This window comes from Eptesicus fuscus, chromosome 11 (assembly GCF_027574615.1).
Source record: "Eptesicus fuscus isolate TK198812 chromosome 11, DD_ASM_mEF_20220401, whole genome shotgun sequence".
Lineage (NCBI taxonomy): Eukaryota > Metazoa > Chordata > Mammalia > Chiroptera > Vespertilionidae > Eptesicus > Eptesicus fuscus.
In genome coordinates, this window is record NC_072483.1 from 69,846,304 (window position 1) to 69,864,322 (window position 18,019).

The 18,019-nt window shown below is 39.8% G+C and overlaps 1 long non-coding RNA gene across 1 annotated transcript; it reads left to right on the plus strand.

The window, feature by feature from the left end:
• Window positions 1-15,053: 15,053 nt before the first annotated feature.
• LOC129150776 (uncharacterized) lies at window positions 15,054-17,481 on the plus strand. Its single transcript, XR_008557532.1, has 3 exons — window positions 15,054-15,262; window positions 15,583-15,655; window positions 17,257-17,481. It is a non-coding gene; the product is annotated as an uncharacterized LOC129150776 (long non-coding RNA).
• The last annotated feature ends 538 nt before the right edge of the window (window positions 17,482-18,019 follow it).

An 18,019-nucleotide genomic window follows, 5' to 3' on the forward strand; every position in this document is an offset into this window, starting at 1 on the left:
CCCCCTGCTGGCCTGGTTGCCCCCAACTGCCCCCCTCCCAGCCTGGTCGCCCCCAACTACCCCCCTGCCAGCCTGGTCACCCCCAACTGCCCCCCTGCTGGCCTGGTTGCCTCAAACTGCCCCCCCCACTGGCCTGGTCACCCCTCACTGCCCCCCTCTGCTGGCCTGGTCACCCCCAACTGCCCCCCCTGCCAGCCTGGTCACCCCTAACTGCCCCCCCTGCCAGCCTGGTTGCCCCCAACTGCCCCCCTGCCAGCCTGGTTGCCCCCAACTACCCCCTGCCAGCCTGGTCACCCCCCATTGCCCCCCCAGCCAGCCTGGTTGCCTCAAACTGCCCCCCCCCACTGGCTTGGTCACCCCTAACTGCCCCCCCCTGCCAGCCTTGTCACCCCTAACTGCCCCCCCTGCCAGACTGGTTGCCCCCAACTGCCCCCCCTGCTGGCCTGGTTGCCCCTCACTGCCCCCCTCTGCCGGCCTGGTCACCCCTCACTGTCCTCCCTGCTGGCCTGGTTTCCCCATGCAGCCTGCTGGTCAGTTGTTATCTGTCCCTCGCTAACCCCCCTGCTGGCCTTGTCACCCCATGCAGCCTGCTGTTCAGTTGTTACTGTTAGGGCATTGTGACCAATTTGCATATTACCCTTTTATTAGTATAGATGCCTTTTATTTTTTTGAGCTTTTTCCATTCTACTTTGGTCTATTTAGACAAAGTTGTGGTATAGGTAGGTAGTCAGCATGAAAAAGGAGCATGGCAGAGACTTAGCTACTGGAGATGGGTCTGGGGGTCTGAGGGCTCCTGTGACTTCTACTAGGAAGATCCTTCTATGAGAACTGGTACATTTATGACTGGGATGGATGGTGTGTTGAGGGTCTTTCCAGGAAGGCTGAAGGGGCTGCTGGTTCCCTAAGAAGGTATAGCCATGGCACCTGTGACTGGGGAATCAAAAGGGGCAGGAAGTAGCCATTCATATGTATGGGTCACTTCTAATGCAAATGTTCTCTAAGAGGCAATTGCTTATTTTGGAAATTTGTGGTATCTCATATTTTGAGGCTTAAAATGAGAGCTATTCCTTGGGTTGTGGTGTGGGGTAAATGTGGAGGCAACAGGAGCAGCTGAGTGATGGAGTAATTAATGTCTCAAGGTCAATTTAATTTTTAAGATTTGTGGTTCTGTGGTTTCTCTTTGATTTTTTTTTCTTTCTGTAGTAAAACTTGTTATAGAAGTGTTGGAGCTATATGGACCTTTTTATGAGACCTTCAAGTTAATAAAAGTACCATCTAAGGTCTTTTGACGGTTTACATTACTTAGTTCAAATGTGTATTTAAAATTTCTGTGGTGAGAAATTATGGTTATTTGCCCCTTTAAAGGGATGTGGTATGGCTGTTTGTGACATCCAAAGCCCCCCCAAATTGTTTTAATATTTGGATGTATTAATTGATTATCTGTAACCTGCTATGTATGGAATCCCATGTTCCCTATCCAAAAGGGTTAAAAGAGAAAAACAGGCAAAGGCATCACTTCTTTGGTTTTCTACTTTTTCAGAATTGTCAAAACCTCTTTGTTCCCTTCCCCAGTGTGGACCCTGCAGGCAGAAGTGATGGTAATTTTAGAAATGGGCGATACATAAAGAGGCCAAATCCAGGAGGTCACTGACCTCTGGTTTCTATAAGTGTAGAGTGTCTATTTTGGGAAAGCAGTGTTTGTGATGATGCCTGATCATCTGCAGATCTGACAGCATGAGGTGTCACAATTGGCCTCCAGCCTCATTCTCTTGTCTGAGTTCTAAAGACCTAACACAGCAAGGTCCACCCGGTAACTGAACTGACGTTCTTTTTCTATACTTCTGCATTCCTGTTTATGGCACATTCTCACATTTTAGGATATTTTGTTAATATATATAATATACACACCCACCTCTTCACTGAAGATTGCTGAAAACTTCTAGCTCATTTTGGCGTTTGTGTTTTACTTTCTGCCATTTGACACAGATCCTGACTTTTGAATTGGTTGAGAGACCATTGTTGGAATCTCCATAAAGGGCATTGTCTCTATAATTTCCTTTCCCTTCAGGCTTTAAAGCCCCAGAGTTCGAACTTTCTGGCTATTGGGTAAGAGCTGTTTCCCCAATGAAGGATCAGCTCATGTTTAATAGACTTTTAGAGCTTGAAGCTATTTGAAATTATAAACTGTCATCACTTAAGAAATGTCAACAGCCCAAACTGTCTTAATCCAGCATGAAACCGAGGGCTCTTGGAAAAAGGTGACATTTTAAACAAACAAGTGAAATGAATGAGAAGATGGTAGCTTCCAGAACATAGAAGTTAGCTTTTAATCATGTGATATGAGATAATGTCTTCCCAAAGAATGGGTCCATTGAGGCAAGGAAATGACCCTTTTTCCCACGACCAGAAAACACTACACAATGTTGCTGGTCACATGGCTTTATAAATATATTTTACAGCTAAGCGTGTGGGACTGGAATTGTACTTTAAAGCTGCCAAGGCATAGAACTTGTTTTCTCCTGTGGTTTAAGAAGTGTTCTCAGCAGACATGCATACACTCCTTCTCAAAGTGAATGTGCTCATCAGCGAAGGGCTTGTCGTTCACAGTAGCCTGGGAAGGAAAGTCACAAGTTAGATTCTCTAAGATAGGAAATGGCAAACTTTTCTCTGTGAAAGGCCAGAGAATAACTATTATATACATACTAGAGGCCTGATGCACAAAATTCGTTCAAGAGTAGGCCTTCACAGCCATGGCTGCCTGGATCCTTGGTCTAATTAACATATTATGCTTTTATTACTATAGATAACTGATTTGAGAGACAGAGGAGATACATCAATTGGTTGCTTGCCCCATGGGGCTCAAACCCAAAATCTGGGTATGTGCTCTGGCTGGGAATGATACCCACCACCTTTTAGTGTATGGATGATGCTCCAACCAACTGAGCCACACCAGCTAGGGCCAGAGAATAAACATTTTAAGTTTTGTACTCTAAGAGGCAAAATTGAAGATATGTAATTACTTATATAACTAGAGAGAAAACATTTTCCACAAATTTTATTGATGAGATTAAAATAAAATAAAAACAATAATTCATACAATTTTTGTAATGCAGGCCTACTAAAGAGAAAAAAATAATTTTTTTGGGGGGGTAATATTTCACTTAATTTCAAATCAAGTGTAAATGTTTACCTGTAAAAGCCATGCTTAGCTGGTGGCCCATATACAGACAGGGGTAGTCTGGATTTGACCCACCGGCCATATGCCAAGAGATCCCATGCTAAGCTCCATTCTCTCTGTGTTGAGTCTGGGTTTATTTCTGTTGCTTGAGGAGGATTAACAGCAGTAGAGAAATATATTTAAGAATGCATATTTATGAAGCATAAGTTGTGGTTTATGTCCATGATTTGTTTTTAAAATTGAAATTTAAGAAGTATGATCCTCTCTGTGTATGCTCATAGTGATAGATTCTAGCTCCCTTCTTTTCCAACAAGTGAATCAATCCCAGGATGCCGTTCTGCTAGGCACGGCCTTTGGCTATATACTATTGCACATTTCTTAAAATTTTAAATTGTCTACCACAGATCAGGTGGTGGAAATACAGTGGTGAGGAGGATTGACAGGTCTTACCCTTAGGAGCTGGCATCTGAGTGGACAGTTGGACAGGTAATATTTGCTGGACATCTACCAGGAGCCATGACTAGGCTAAAGCATCCCATGCTTATTGTTTGTAGTTCCCACAATACCCCCTGATGTCCTGTTTTTCTCTTCATTTACAGATGGGAAGTAAAATTTAGAGTAATAGCTAATGATAACTAGGTACTTGCTCTGTGCAAGACTTGGCTCTAAGTGCTTTACCTGGATTGTCTCATTTAACCTCAACTCTAATGCAGTTGGCACCATTGTCATTTTCCAGATGTGCAAACTGAGGCATGAAGAGGTAAAGAGCTGTCTGGTACGAGGCAGAGATGGGATTCAAACCCAGGCAGCCTGTCCTTCAGCACCTGGGCACTTAACATTATGCATTTTTAATCTTTGAAAGCTTGTTACTTGCCCAAGAGCATGCAGGTGGTAAATGGCAAAACTGAGATTTGAACTTCAGGAGTGTGACTCCAGAACCTTTTTCGTTTATTGCCTGTACTCAGTGGTCCCATTTTCCCCCCCACTGGGATTGATCCCTCATTCATGAATGCGTTGGTTTGAGGGTAAGGAAGGGAAGTGGGGCTTGATCACTGGTTGATAAACGCAGGAAGCTAGGATGACAGCGCCCCATGTCTGCATCATTTCTCAATAGACAGAGGAGAGGGAGTCACACAGGATGGGTGTGCACCGTGGATCATGAGCTTGAACCAGGGAGGCTTGGTTGACCAGCTTATTTCCTCACTGATATTGGATAAATCACAACCCCTGTAATCCTCACATTTCTTATCTGTAAAACAGAGCTAATAAACTTTCCTGGAAGGAAATTTAACGCGGAAGTGTTTAAAACATTCTTGTTCTTCGTGATGCTCTGTTTTCTGGGTCAGATGGGATAGGCTACAGTCCTGTGAGTTAATCAATCGAAATGTTGGCATGAGATGTGAAGCTATTTCCTAGATGTAGCTAACATCTGCAATCAGTTGATTTTAAGTAAAGTTCACCCTTGATACTTTGGGTGGACTTCTTCCAACCAGCTGAAAGCCTTGAGAACAAAATTGAGGTTCCCCAAAGAAGAAATTGCACCTCAAGATTGCACCATAGAAATCCTGTCTGAGTTTCCAGCCTGCCCATCTGCTCTCCAACCCCTATGTCTTCTAATAGGCACTTCATACAGGGTCACTAGGTAACTACAGCTATAGATGTCCTGAGGCCCGTAGAAAACCTTTGAATCTTGATACAAACGATCGAAGTATCCACATTTACTTTCATTTGGCTTACACATTTCAGGCCTGCAAAATAAAAGCACTCCTACCTTTGAATTTCATTCCAATTACGAAGTGTATTGGCAGCACAATTTTCTTTGAGCAGGTCTGCTGTGGTAAAAATACAGATATGGTTCCATCATCAGAAAGCCTGATGTGCTGATTAAAGGAGAACGCCATGGTGAATTGAAAGACATTTTAACTACTATATCTAATTACAAAGAAGAACATGTTACTTACCAAAATTCGAATGCGTTCTATAATAAAAAACAAGGGCAATTAACAATCAAACAAGCAACTGCTCTCTTGACAGGCAGATGACACAGAACAGGACTAAGAAAATGCAGAAAGGTTTTACTTGACGAGGAAAGCTGAGATGTCCCTTTAAATTGGAAGGTAAGATCCCCAAAAGCATATGACTTTGTGGTTATAAGGCCAGGGAGGGCCTCAGGAAGTACTGGAATTGCTAAGCTTGGTTCCGAATTACTGGAGCCAAGTTCTATTTATCTTTAAAATGCAGGAGGGCGGACGTGTAGTTACAAGTTCTCAGAAATTTTAATATAAAAATACTTTCCTCCCCCCTGTGTAATTTTACTTGGAGAGAAATTAGTATTTATTTTAAATGCCTATTTAAGTTTGGATATTTTTTATTGTATTATCCTTTAGATATTTTGTTTCATATTCAGAATTTCATAGTCTGGCCTCCTGACTATCTCATAGGGGTTTGCATGGTTAAAGAAGTTAACATTTATAAATTATCATGAGCTCTAGGGATAAAAAGTCCTAACAATTTTTAAAAATTCTTGATTAATCTAATTTTTCCCTTTAACAGGAAGGACTATGTGATGTGCTACTTGCCCCCACAATTATTCCTAGTAAGTCTGAGAATAGGCTAATGGCCCTATCATTGTCAGCCAAGGGGGATAGATCTTTATGCTCAGTCCAAGGTCTCTGGGAGCAAGGAGTGCATATGACGGCTCAGAGTCAGCCATGATTTTCCTGGCTAGAGGCCCTGGTTTGCAAACTGTAGCGTGCAGAGGATTCACCTGAAGAGCTTGCTAAAAATGCAAAACCCTGGACTGCACCCTCAGAGATTCTGAATCTGTAGTTCTGGGTAAATTTTCATTTTAACAAGCACCTTAGGTGATGCAGAGGCAGGTAGTTCATGGACCACATTTTATTTTTTCATTTTTAAAATATATTTTTATTGATTTTAGAGAGAGAGGAAGGAAGAGGGTTAGAGAGATAGAAACATTGATGAGAGAGAAACATCAAACGGCTGCCTCCTTCACATCCTCTACTGGGGACTGAGCCTGCAACCCGAGCATGTGCCCTGACTGAGAATCAAACAAGCAAACTCTTGGTTCATGGGTCAATGCTCAACCACTGAGCCACACCGGCTGGACCATGGACCACATTTAAAAAAAACCAAAAAACATTTTATTGACTTTTTACAGAGAGGAAGGGAGAGGGATAGAGTTAGAAACATCGATCAGCTGCCTCCTGCACACCCTCTACTGGGGATGTGCCTGCAACCAAGGTACATGCCCATGACCGGAATCGAACCTGGGACCCTTCAGTTCGCAGGCCTTTCCACTGAGCCACACCAGCTGGGGCCATGGACCACATTTAAAAAAATACTCATCTGGAGTGGAATTATCCACCTTTTATATATTTTTTAAACCTGTAGTCCTTAGTAGTAAATGCTTGCACACCTAGCTCTTAACACTTATTTATTTACTTATAAATTGCATACTAGTCTATATTTCTATATACACACATTCTGTGCATTGTAAAACATATTAAGAATGAAAGCTAAACATTTTAGGATGCTCTCAAGAAGAAACAAATGATATTTTGTAAATAGAACTATGTTTTATTCATTATTGTATATATTCTTTTGTTCTCACTAGAATATTAATATATTTAACTCTTTGCTATTATTTATTATACTAGAGGCCCTGTACATGAATTCGTGCATGGGTGGTGTCTGGCTGGCCCACCCCAATGGGTGTCGCTCGGGCCAGGCCAGAGGGGGGGGAGGGGCCGGCTGTCCCCGCCCATGATTGGGGAGGGGGGTTGATTTGGGGCCAGGCCAGCCAGGGAGAGGGGCCATGGGAGGTTGGCCAGCCCTGCCCCCCTAATCAGGCCAGTTGGCCCGCCGCAGTATGTGTTATAGCGACCAGTCGTTCCAGTCATTCCAGTCGTTCTGGCATTCTGTTTGCTTGGCTTTTATATATATAAATTTTAATAAGAGCAGTGTGATCAACCATGCTGCATTATTTTGAAAATATGGGTTAAATGTATTATGTACTAGTTATTTAAAGATCTCTCTCAAAGTTCAGTTTATCTTGATCTTTGGTTATAACAGATTTATAGCTAAAAAAATCTCCCAACCTTTCAATATGCAAAGATTCAAATGAAAGACATATACCCATGGCTGGGCTTTTAAAACTATGATACTCATTTTTAAATTCTGTTCATCAATCATGTGACATATTTATTGAAATTTGGCTGATACATTTTTGTATTCTCTGATGTCATTTAGTTTTTTTATTTTTCAAGTTAATCAGAATATACCAAATTTTTATATTAAAAATTAAAAAAAGAAACTCTAAAATTCCTTATTTGGAAAATTTCAAAACAGGTTAGAAAGTTCTTTTTTCAGGTTTGAGTGCATAGCTCTAAATTTTTATAATGACATACATTTTTTCCTTCCACAAGTCAGATGTTTCTAAACTTCTGTTTTCAAATGCTTAGAATTCATAGCCTAAATTACCCTCTAAAAGCAATATCATTTTTCAGTTATTATTAAACTGCCACCTTTATTTTGAAGGGGTAGATGAAATTTAAATATATAGATCTGACATTGATTTGCCTGCAATTGAGAACTACTAGTCATCACAGAAAATGTTGGCAGATTTGGAACACTTGTGTTCAGTAAAAGAAAAATGTGTAACTTTTTTTTTTAAGTTGGAAAATGTTTACAATTCCTTGACTAAGGGATAACAGGGAACCTCTGGTACCAAAGATTTTCACGATTACTCTTTCTCATGACAAAGCTTGAGCAACATTCTGCTATAGAAAAGTGCTATTTGTTAGAGAAGTAAGCATGTCAGTGGCCACTGAGCTCTCTGGCTTTCACTTCCCTGTTGCCATAGCTCTGAGTGGAGCAGTGTATGAGTTTCAAGTGCGATAATATCTTTGTAATCTTAGCCTGGAATTTTTGTTTGTGCCAGACAAACATTTTTAGTCTCTCATTATTATGCAAGAAACCTCAAAAATTACTTCAAAACATCTCCCATTAAGTTTCAGAGAAATTTTTTCCAGCCCTGACTATTACATGACTTTAAAAATTACTGAAAAACATCACAGTTTGAATTTAATGTCCTTGATGCTGATGTTTAAATGCCTTCCTTGCTGGTCATGATGACTGAAACCATTTTTAAAATAATATCTCCAGGTTCCTTCTTCACACTTAGGGCAAGGTCATTGTTTGGTATAGTGGATACAATCTGATAATGTCTAATTTGGCTGGTCATTCTTCTGTCAGATTTGATTAGATTGCCATTGTTCTTTACCACTACCTCCAAAGAGCTTGTATTTGGGGTATGGAGAAGTTTCAACTCTGTCCCCTCTTTTAAATTGTTCACTTATACTCCCATTATTTGCATTATCTTCAATATGTATTATTTTTGCCAAACTTTGTAATTCATTTGTCCATTTTATTACTTAGCTCAGTTAAAATCAGATAACACCATTTCTAAAACCATTCAGTCTGGCACTTGTAAACTAGAATTTTCCAGTATGCTGCCCATGAATGTAAGAGAACAGGTGTCACTGTCAAGCCCCCATGGTGTTAGGAAGTTTCTGCTCCTCGGTCAGGTTAGCCCAGGTACCAAGGAATAGGTGGCATATAGGCCAAGTCAGGGCACTGGTGCCAACCCATACATTAAATATTAAGAATGCATAATTTATCTTTTTTACTATTATAAAATATTAGAGGCCCAGTGCACGAAAATTTGTACACTCAGGGGGTCCCTTAGCCTGGCTTGCACCCTCTCACAGTCTGGGACCCCTCAGGGGATGTCCGACTGCAGCTTAGGCCCACTCCCCTGTGTCGTTGGGACTGGGACTGGGCCCCGCGCTGCCGCCTCTCCCGCTGCCTCTGCAGAAGGGTGGGGGGCGCTGGGACCACCATGGCTGGCGTGGCAGTGCAGGCTCGCTGACCCCTCCCCCCGCCCACTGGTCGTTCCAGCAGATTGTTCTGGAAGGTTGTTCCACTGTCCGGTCTAATTGGCATATTAGCTCTTTATTATATAGGATGAGTAGAATGTCTGAAATTGTCTTCTTCCACCCCAGTAATCACTTTGAGCATCCCTGTGCTGTGTTCTACCACTCTTTAGAGAGGACAGCTGTAGAGGATCACTGGGATGCTGTTCACAGATGCAGGACGGAAGTATGCAGATGTCCAGCCCTGACCCTCTAGCTCCATCCCTGAGGCTGCATGTATGCTGAGACAGACAGCACAGAGCACTCTACACTCACTCCAATGAGCTGTGTGTGCGTGCGTGCGTGTATGTGTGTGTGTGTGTGCGTACACGTGCTCATGTGTGCTTCCATCGTCCTAAGAGGTGGAAGATGCTGGTAGAGGATGCACCACAATCTACATTTCTCACAATGTTGCAGATTATTATAAATTATCCAAGTTAGAAAATTCCTTCTAAGAATGTATATTGAGCTATTTGTGATTTGAAGATAAATAACAAAAATTTGAAGGTGACTGGTAACATCTTATTAGTGATGATAGTTTATAGATCCCTCATCTTTCCCAAATATACAGGACTGTATGTTCTCTGAACACAGGATCATGTGTCTTATTCACTGCGCTGTTCCACTACACAGAGATGAGCACACGGTAGGCATTTAGTAAATATTTGTTGATTGAATGAATAAAAAAATAAGCAGGTGATTACTTACCTCTTTCCTAGCCTCTTATTATTTTCTTACCCTTGCTTTCCCTTTGCATTGATTTACTTGTATATTTCTGTCATCTTGTATTTCATGTATATTTGTAAGCTGCTTTAAATTAAATGGTAGTAAAATGATTTATAGTATTATAATGACAGGTCTCTCTCAGTGTTATTGAGTGCTAAGTGTTTTGCTAAGTTCTTCATAGACACTTGCTTATTTAATTTTCACACAACCCCACGAGGTAGGTATGACTAGTTCTATTTTATAGCAAAAATGAGGCTTGGAAAAGTTAAGTAACTTGCTTGGTCACACTGAAAAAGTTGCAGTGTTGGCATTTTAATTCCGATCGACCTCTTTTCATAGCTTGTGCTTTTAGAGTGTTTGCAACGGACTTACCATGAGATTACTTAAAAGTTTCGGGGAAGGATAAAATAGTAAAGCTCTTTTTATTGTTTTGCCAATACATTTTTTTCCTAACAGCAATGTCTTCTTGGATTTATTGTTTTGAAATGTCCTTTTTGATTTTTCTCTGCATTTGGACTAAGTTGCAATGCCACATCTTATGTAGGCTACCTACATTATATCTGGTCTGATATCATCACTTGAAAATTTATACTTCTGTCAAAACAACTCATTTAATTTTTCTTAGGAAATATTTCAAAATTAGCCTTGGTTATATAGTTAGGATCGTCATGGTATGGGAAAACGAAAACTTCATCCTTGATTTAATATGTGAATTAAATGGTGACTCCATAGACCTGGAAGGAAGTGATCACAAAGCTGGATGATAGCTTTCAGAGGGACATTAAGTGGTGTCTTATCTCGGGTTCTCTATGTCAGAACACGTGTAGCTGGATATTCCAAACCCTCGTGCGAAGAATCTTTCAGCTTCTGAGCATGAGCTTTTATTAATAAGATTATTTTTAGTGCTACAAGAGTCTCATGGAAACAATTTGTCTTTTTCTCTTTCAAAAGTCTGCCATTCATCCCAGTTTCTTTCCATATAATTAACTTCTAATTTTGAAAAAAAGAATCTATATCTTCTCTCGGTCCTACACCTCCTCAAAATGTGAACTCATCCATAAGCTGTAAGATCGTTGTTGTGGAAATTACTCACCCTTGGAACATTCCATGGTAATAACCGCAGCCACATTCCAGATCAATTAGGTGTGCATGAATTACTGCAACCCCGATGCTCCACTCATTCTGCCCTCCCCTCACTGCTGTGTGTCATCAGCATATCAGATGTCACAATCTTCCTTAATCCCGTGAGACACACCTCCACCCAGGCCTAGGCGATTTCAAGGCAAACCCTATTTTTTTTGTGTGTTTAGATGAAACTCTAAGCCATTGCAAACAAGCTTATAATCTCTCCCAGTAGGTTCTGTAGGGTTTTAAAATGGAAATTAACTAGTTTTTATTGTGTACATGTGTTTGAAAACATGAAGAAGATATCAAAGCTAATATCATCTGACTTGTCCCAAATGTTCAGACTGGATCTCTTAGGAAGGTATGTGAGATCAAAAAACATCTAAGTTGAAGCAAGTATGGTTCTTTGAAAAAGCAATTGTTATATAATTATAGATATGCAACTGTGTGAGTGATAGAAATGAGTCTCGCTGGAGCAATTGTTCTAAGAACATGTCTTCTGTAAAATTTGCTTGAGGCTATAACCATTCTCATTTATTTTAAATAGTTAAGTACTTGAAATAGCACTGCTTTCCTGTGTTAAGATGCATGTGACTTGTCACATGAAAAACAAAAAGGACAGAGATGAGTTTTGTTGGGCAACCCCCATTTCCCTAGTCATTCCTTAAAAAACATGTTTCAGATGGCTAGCCGGGCAAACCAACATACATAGAAATTGTTAACTTCCTATTTGGAATTCCATGGGAATTAGCAGTCTGCAGACCAAGGCTCTGGCTGAAAAGGTCATGCTTGGACCATGACTTCCTATGTGCCTGCTGTTCATGGTCAGTTTCTTGTTTTTATTTCTTCAATGTGCACTTATGCCCAGAGGCTCTTTATAATGGGAGGATTTAAAGAAATCCATAAATTTAAAACACCCTACACATACAAAATTCTTCCTGAGTGTGTCATCCTAAAATTTGTTCCCCAAATTCACATAAAATAAAAGAGCATAATAGCCCTCTCTTTTAAATAGTCTGTTATGTTTAATTTTTATTAATATTTACCACAATACGAGGTAACATTACAGTAGAGCAATATAAATTGGCCTTCTAAGTTTAAATGGCCAAAAGTCATTTTTTTGATGTTTATTTCTTTGAAATAAATAACCTAAAATTTAATTTAAGAGCAAACATAGTCTAAAGAAATAATGCAAATTTGTAAGCCTTGACGAGGAAGTTTTAACATGGACCTTTTAGAAAGTGTTTATGTGATATGAATTAACTTGCTTTGTATACGGAACAAACAGACTCTTCAAAGAGCTAGCATCTGATCCTCCAGAACTGAGTTCATTGAGGTTAAATTGTGTTCAGAGAGTTTAAGGTAAGAAATAAAAAGGAGATTATACTTCTCCACATTGCAGGAAGAAGCTCATTTCCAGGGTAGAAACCCCTGAAACTCATAAAATACGTTCCAGATCCAAGATCTGATAAGTTCATGCATTCTGTCTGGACACTCCATTTCTGCTGGAGGGAAATTTGGGACCAGTTTCATTTACTGGATAGGATGCCCAAAGTATATGTGAGAGACATACTTTAAAAATTAAAGTAATTAAAATTTTGTTCTGTTTTAACACTAATGATCTCCTTTTATAAAGTCAACCTTTCAAACATTGTACACCAAAAATTGAAATGTCGGGTAAACCCAGAAGGACAGAGCATTGATGAATACCTGCTAAGCCAATAGCAAAACAGTCCTTAAAATTCAAGAAGAGGGTGAACATACCTGATCCAGGCATTCTCAAGCTTTTTCTGTTCCATGAACCCTTTAGCAACCAGGTAAATGGACCCTGTCTCAGAATGCCATAAAACAAAATACATAGGATTGCAAAGAAAACCAATTATATTGAGATAAAGTATTGATAAAAATATTAAAAAAACCACCAAATTTGTGACCTATTAATACATTGAATTAATGCATTAAATACCAAGAGTTAGCAAGAGGTTTGATAACAACTGTCACTTTGAAGTAGATATAAATGACACATTCAGATATTTGCAGTTATAATGTGATGTGAAAATATCTGTGATTTCTATTGGTGACAATGTCATAGAAACTGCTAATAATACTGTAGTTTGTTGAAGGAAATGCTAGATTTTAGTTAGAGGTTAGTGACTCTGAAGATATAGTCTCTTTCCATTCAACTTCACAGACTTCCCTGTGATCTATTGAAGAACCCTTTTAAGATCTCAGACCCCAGGGTTGGAAGCCTTGCTTTAAATTTAAAGTATAAGCCATGGCCACAAATATATTGTTCAAGGGGCTTGATTTTGGTCAAGAGGTAGCTTAATATTTTGGTTATCTTAGTAAGTGAGTTGTGTTTACCACATGGGCATTTACTCCAAGGATGTAAAAAGCAGAAAGCCAACAACTGGCAAATGGTTTATTAGTTTGGCTCAAAGTTATTTCTTTAAAAGTACAAGAAGAAAGCCATCTCTTCTTTAAAGACCCAGACCACTGAAGTTTTTACCCCATTTTGCCTATAATTATACAGGGGGTGGGGGGGGGGGGGCAAAAGCAGGTTTACAGCTGTGAATACATGAAACACAGAGTTTATTCTTGTATTATTATTTACTAGAAGCCCCAGTGCAAGTATTTGTGCACTAGTGGGGGGCGTGGCCTTCAGGGATCGAACTGCTGTGGGAGCTCCGCTCATCCCGGTCAGCCGAGCAGCTGTGGACCCGCCCTCTGAGCAGCTGCTGAATGAGAAAATTAGTTTGAGCTGATATTTCGGGGTAACGTCTTGGGTAAAGGTGTGTTCTGTGTCCTGGAGGAACCTGGCAGAGAGCTTTGCACCCCAAAGCCACTTAGTGAGTGTCCTTGATGTGTGATGTCAGGTTGGTGACACCATCAGGGATGTTCAGGGCAGCCGTGCTCCAGGATCTTCAGCCATCAGGACAGCCTCCCCAGGGGGTCCACAGTCACATCCCCTCTTGCCATCTGCCTATGCCAGCTCCCCACGCTCTTTCTAGAACACACCTTAGAGGGCTTGCATCAGCTGGTGGGACCAGGCCAGAGTCTGGATTGTCTCAGGTATTTGATAGGTGCACAGACTCGGCCTCACCCTGGGCCTGCTAGTGGCTGCTCCTGGAGCAGCCGCTCATCCCAGTCAACCGAGCAGTGCTCCCACTGTGGGAGTGCACTGATCACTAGGGGGCAGCTCCTGCGTTGAGTGTCTTCCCCCTGGTGGTCAATGCACATCATAGCGACTGGTCGACCGGTCGTTCTGGTCATTCCACCATTTGGTTGCTGGGCTTTTATAGATATAGATTAATTATTCTATTATTTTCCATATGAACAACTGTAAACCTATTTTGGTCCTACCCATTATTCTGTCAAACAGCACCCCTTGCTTTGTATTTTTGGTTAACTCTTTATGTGCAAGATATTGTTGCAGATTCTTCAAGGGAAGTGATATATTTTTACTTGTTTGTTTATTTTTATACTTATAAAATATCTAGCAAAGAGATATGCACAGAGCAGAAACAGTACTTGCAGATTGAAAGGAATGACAGGCTATAAAATACCAGTATTCACAGTGCACCTTTTAAAAATATTTTTCTAGAGGTGTTAGGCATTATTTACGTTTTTTTTTTTGTTTTTTTTTTTTTTACCCCATTCATCCTTTCACTCTTTTGAGAAATGAAGAAGTAAAAAAAAGAAAAAGACAAAAAATGCAATGGTCACGGATAAGTTATTCATAGAAGAGCTGTGAGTTTCACGAAACCTTATCACTGAAGATTAAGAACAGATTATTTTGCCCAGCGACTAGTCATATCAATGCCACAGCTTTCTAATGGCCACCCAGCATCTATTTTAAAGCCCCTGTGATGGGGACTGGCTACTTCCTAAGACAATTAATTCATTTTTGGAGTAATTATCTTACTGTTAGGGAGCACTTCCTCAGAATGAGGAGTATTTGTCTTCCCTTTGCTTTTATGCGATCTTTATGTTTTTTCAGAGTATCAGAAGGCAAGAATTTTGCCCTGAAGGGCCCTGTCTGAGAGTTGGAGAAAAGAGAAAAAGACATTGATTCTCACTGTAACCACAACTAAAATGATGACAACAAAATAACTTTGAATGATCCCATGTGACTGAGGCACCATCTTTTGAAAAAGCTTCTGTTGCAAAGTTTATCATGTGACATGTCCGGAGTCAGGCATGGTAGATGTGAACTCTAGTTATAACTTCATGAACTGGTGTAAGTTACTAAATGCTTTCTGAAGCTTTAAGTCTTCTTCTGAACAGTGACAATAGTAATATATGTCTCATACAATTTCTAATGAAAATGAGATATAATAATTGAAGAAAATGATCAGTTCAGTATTTGGTATATTAGTAGGAATTCTTTCAGCTGCAGTTAATAGAAAGATCCAAATCAAAATATCTCAAACTATAGGGGAATCTATGATCCCATATAATAAGAGGTTTGGAAGTAGGGAATTTCAGGGTTTGACTTATAGTATACAACCATTTCATCAGAGATCAAGGTTTTTTTCATTTTTCTGCTTTCTCCACCAGTTCTTTGCAGTATATGATCTTGGACAAGTCATCTACCCTTTCAAACCTCAGTTTTTCCATCTGCAAAATGGAGGTGAATAATTATGCCTTTCTCATCACGTTGCTTTTATTCTCAGGCTTGTTAAGATGTCCAGGCAGCTTCAAACATCAGGTGCTTACATAATAAGCCTCACAGCAAATCTCCTCTTGTATCTCATTGGTCAAAATGTATCACATGCACATTTCAAAAGCCAATCATTGGAAACGGGATAGGATTACAATGATTGGTTTAAATCAGGTACTACTTTCTGGACTTGGAAGGATCATTCCTGCTCCTTCCCAGGAGATGGCCAACTTATCACTGAGTAAAATTCAGGTTCTATTAACAAGAAAAAAGTGGAAAAATGGGTGCTTGGAGATAACTAACTGTGTATCCTGAACATAACCACTGTGTCTGCTAGATTACCCTTGACATACTACTTTATAGGATTGTAGTGCAGTGGTTGTAACATGAATCCACCAATTCTCTACTATATATGATCATGGACATGTCATTTGGCCTTTCAAACCTCAGTTTTCCCATCTGCAACATGGAGGTGAATAATTATGCCTATTCCTCAAGGTCAGAAGATAATGTATGTGAAAGCCTTTTATCAAAAGAGCTCTCTTCAATTTTTATTTCAATTTAAAAATAGACAGTACATTATGTCTTATGAAGAATATAATCACTCAGCTTTTCAGTTAAAGCTAACAACTGAACCGAGCTCTCTTGTGGTTTCTCATATGATCTTAAAAAACTTTTATACTTGTGTACTATAATAAACATACAAAATTTGCATAAAATATAAAGGATAGCTTAACAAGTTTATTTACAATGAACATTTGTGAAATCCAGGCCAAGAAATAATATTATAAGTGCCCCAGAAGCCCTATATCTTCATTGCATCTGTCTGTCTATCTATCTATCTCTCTATCTATCTATCTATCAATCATCTATCTATCTATCTATCTATCTATCTATCTATCTGTATGTCAGGGGGAGGGAATCATTTTTCTGTCAAGGGCCATTTGGATATTTATAACATCATTCATGGGCCATACAAAATTATCAACTTAAAAATTAGCTAGCTATATTTGGTCAAGCATTTAATTAACTCACCCCTAATGCCTTGGCAGGGCCAGACCAAATGATTTCACGGGCCTTATACAGCCCGCAGGCTGGATGTTCCCCACCCCTGATATGTCATCTGTCTATCTTTTGCATAATAATATATCTAGTAGTTTTACACTGTCTCATACTTATCTCAAACTCTCTTATGTTCTTGTATTGACCATTCTTTTCTATATTCTCCTGCAGTAACCATTATCAATGCACAAACATTTATTGTGTGTATGTTAGACACCGTGCCAGGCATGGTTCTCTCTCTCCATGAAGGCATTTCTAAGTGTAGCATTCTTCCCAGGAGAAGAAGATCAAATTTTTGTTAATGTAATTTCTTCTGTTAAATGCCAAGGCTCAGAATGTCAGATTATTATGAATTTAAGCAAATCTTTCCCAACATTTGCAGAATGATGCACCTTTAGGAAGTTTGTGTTATTTTTAACCACAAAGATTTGTCAATTGTTGACAAATTTTTTAGAAGATTTAAGTTTTTTAGTACACTTTATTCATTTCTCTCTCTCTTTTTCCTTCAGGACGCTACCTCTAAATTCTGCATTATGCCTTGATATTTGTTGCTTTATAAATTTTTAAGTAGTTCAATAATGAGTGGATTTGAGGACTCCTACTTCCAATCAAGACCGAGTAATAAGAACTGGATTTACCTTCTCACTTGAAATAACTGAAAAACTGGACAATAAAATGACAACATTCAAAATATTGGACATTGGGCAACCAAGGCCAGCAGTCCCCAATAGATAGGAAACAAATAAGGTGACACTTAGGACTGCCCCAGTTTATTTCGCTTAGGAAGCTTCCAGACTGCAGTACACAAAACAGAACATAGTCTGTCTGAGTTGAGAAGACAGTCTCTGGAAGACAAGGCAGCTAGAGTGGGCTGGGCAGAACACCAAACAGGAGAGAGTTGTACAGAGGTCTGCAGAAAGTCTCCTCTCCCCTAAACATTCGAGTGCTGATCAGTACATGTGTATGAGGAAACTCTTTCAGGCTGGGAAAGAACCTCTCAAAAGGATTGGAGAGAATGGTGCCTGAAAGTCACACAGGGCCTGGAATAGTGCTTGTTTCAATGGCCATAGTGGAGAATCCAGGGGGTATTGCTTATAGGTACTAAGAAAGGCCTTTCCACAGAATCAGGGAAAACTAGACTAAACACTGCTCTGGTTCTACCTAATCAAGCAAGATCTGAAAGGCTCAAATTATTTCTGAGTAATTTAATTGTGTCACAGAATAAAATACAAGAATATTTATAGGAATATAAAAATAATTAGAACCCAACAA